The sequence below is a fragment of the Danio rerio genome, chromosome 24 (assembly GCF_049306965.1).
Source record: "Danio rerio strain Tuebingen ecotype United States chromosome 24, GRCz12tu, whole genome shotgun sequence".
NCBI classification, from domain to species: Eukaryota; Metazoa; Chordata; class Actinopteri; order Cypriniformes; family Danionidae; genus Danio; species Danio rerio.
In genome coordinates, this window is record NC_133199.1 from 31,628,030 (window position 1) to 31,631,252 (window position 3,223).

Here is a 3,223-nt window from a genome sequence, read left to right on the forward strand (position 1 = left end):
GTAGTTACTGTTCAGTTTAGGTATACTTTAATAATTGTTGCTTCTCTTAAATCTTTTAAAGTCTTTAAATGACACCTTTTAAGCTAAACACTATCATCTTGCAAATAGCTAGTAAAATATTATGTACTGTTATCATAGCAAAGACAAAAAAGAATTACTCATCATTAGTTAATACAACTATTGTGTTTAAAACTATGTTAAGTGGAACTTATTTATAAACATTTGACAGAATTTTGCATTTCTTTAAAAAGAGTTACAATGTCACAGGACGGCTAATACCTTTGACTTCAACTGTATATTTGTACAGCCTTCTCTTTATTTTATCACATGTTTTTTAGGGTCCTATCTAAACTGGTAAAGGACAAACCAAATACTTGGGACCAGTATTTGGATGCTGCCATGTTCGGACTTCGAACAAAGAAGCAGCTGACCACCCAATTCTCCCCATTTTACTTGATGTTTGGAAGAGAGGCACGCTATCCATGCGAAGTCCCTGAACATTTTGAGGTATTTTGTTGTAAATATTCTGGATTCGTTTTATGTCATTGCTATGTTAAGCTAAGTTATTTATTACCATTTTCCACAGCTTGATGGTTCATTTGAAAATGACTTCACCGAAGACATTGCCATTGACATCAAACGACATGAAAAAATGATGAACATTGTTGAAGACAATGTAAATAAATCTATCTCAAGGACAAGAAAAAGGCTGTCAAAGAAGGCACAATTTAGCCTTCAGGTGGGAGCAAAAGTGTGGAGAAGAAATGTCCGGAGTGAGCAGAGGAAAGGGGGGAAACTAGACCCTGAGTATTTTGGTCCCTTTGTGGTGACCAAAATACAAGGGAAGAGTGTTGATCTTGTGGATTCGGAGGGTCGATCCACAAAAAAGATTAACATAGACCAATTGAAGCACCACCACGAGGAGACACCAAGAGTACCTCGAAATCTGAGGAGTCAACATCAGCAACCCTCTGAGCCAACGAGTGCAACCTCCTCTTCTTCTCCTCCTCCAGCTGCTCTCTCTCCTATATCTTCTCCTCCTCCCCCAGCCGCTCTATCTCCTCCAGCTGTTCTCTCTCCTCTACCTTCTCCTTCTCCTCCCGCTGCTTTCTCTGCTCCAGTTTCTCTTTCAGCTGCTCTCTCTCCTCCATCTGCTCAGTCTTCTCCTCAAGCTGCTCTCTCTTCTCCAGATGCTCTCTCTACTCCAGCTTCTCCTCCAGCTGCTCTCTCTCCTCCATCTGCTCAGTCTTCTCCTCTAGCTGCTCTCTCTTCTCCAGCTGCTCTCTCTACTCCAGCTTCTCCTCCAGCTGCTCTCTCTCCTCCATCTGCTCAGTCTTCTCCTCTAGCTGCTCTCTCTTCTCCAGCTGCTCTCTCTCCTCCATCTGCTCAGTCTTCTCCTCTAGCTGCTCTCTCTTCTCCAGCTGCTCTCTCTACTCCAGCTTCTCCTCCAGCTGCTCTTTCTCCTCCAGCTGTTCCCTCTCCTCCAGCTTCTCTTCCAGTTGTTCTCTCTGCTCCAGCTTCTCATTCTTGTCCTCCCGCTGCTGTCGCTCCTCCACCTGCTCAATATTCTCCTCCAGCTGCTCTCTGTTCTCCAGCTGCTCTTTCTGGTCCATCTTTTCCATCTTCTCCTCCAGTAGCTTCCTCTCCTCTGGCTGCTCTCTCTCCTCCATCTTCTTCTCCTTTTGCCACTTTCTCACCTCTTCTTTCAGCTGCTCATAAATCTACTTGCCTTCCATCATCTTCTGATGCATCCACTTTTAAAGAAAAATGTATGTAACTTTTAATTTCTTTTTAAACAAAATAATCTGTTTCTATTCTAATATAGTTATAAATATGTAAATATATGTACATTTGTATACTATGGTGAAACTATTTAAATTACTTTTTCTAACACAAAGGCATAGAAGAGGCCTGGAAAGGCCAAAAGGCCCACGTCCTGCTGTCCCGAATGGGGACCTACAAGCTGTTTTATTGGGACATTGCAAAAACAGCTCCCAGTGAACAGCTTGAAAGTGAGGTGAGCTGAATAAACAAAATATTTGTCTAATTGTATTGAATATATTTTTTATGCAAGTTAAATCTGCAATCCTTAACTGGTTTACCTTCATATACTAACTTGTTTTCTGGCAAACAGGTCATGAATGCATACCTTGCTCACAAAGTAAAAGTGAACAATGAAACAAGGGCCAAAAAGGCGTTTCATATTGATTTATTTGAGATGACAAGGATATGGGAAGGAAAAAATTCAAGACTGAAGGTAGGCACAGGGTTTGGGGTGGGTGGAGGTTGCTTTTTTAGGTGGATTGTCACTAAATAGGTTTTATTCACTATTTTTGTAAATAAATGTTATCTGTATTAGTGTGACCCAACAAAGTATGGGGTAATTTTGGGAGCTGTTCATGAACCTGGTCACTGGATTTTGGTGGTAAGTACAAATTACTCACAATAGCTGTGAAACATGATGATGATAATATAATCTAAAATAATATATAAAAAATACATCGTAATACAACAATCTACAGGCCATCTTTCCGGACCAGAAAAAAAGCCTTGTGCTTGATCCCCTGGGAACTGAAGCCAGCAAGATTAAACAGTGCTTGGAGTCCACAAGGTGACTGTTGTTTATAAAAAAAATCTATTTTAATACAAACTGAAATATGCAAAAATATGCCATAATTTTACATTTGCCTGCCTTTTTAGGGCATTTATGAGAAAAAGAGGAGTAATTTCTTCCAGGTGGACAGCCGACACAGCTCCACACAGTCGCCAAAAAGACAGTAGTTCATGTGGAGTATTTGTGCTTAAAGTAAGTTTGTTTTTGTCTCTCATTGGCTATACTGCTGTCTGCTGTTTAGTATTTGTTAAAGCAAAATATTTTACATGTGTCAATTATGTAAAAATACTCATTTGGCTAACACATTATTTGTGTATTTATGTACAACAGCATATACTGACAAATCCGTTATAATTCTGTGTCATATTAGTATGCAGAAAAAATCCTGGCTGGGGAGTCTTTGATGTTCGCCAACAAGGCCTCAGCGGTGAAGATTTATAGAAAAGAAATTGCCAGGACACTGCTGAATGGGAGTGGTAAAGTTGTTGAATTATATACTTTTGTTTAAAAATTTGTCTTATAGAATGGTCTGTCTAAAAACACAATTTGGATTGACATAGGAAGGTGTCTGTTTAGAATGTCTGTTGTCAAAATAAAAAATGCATATAA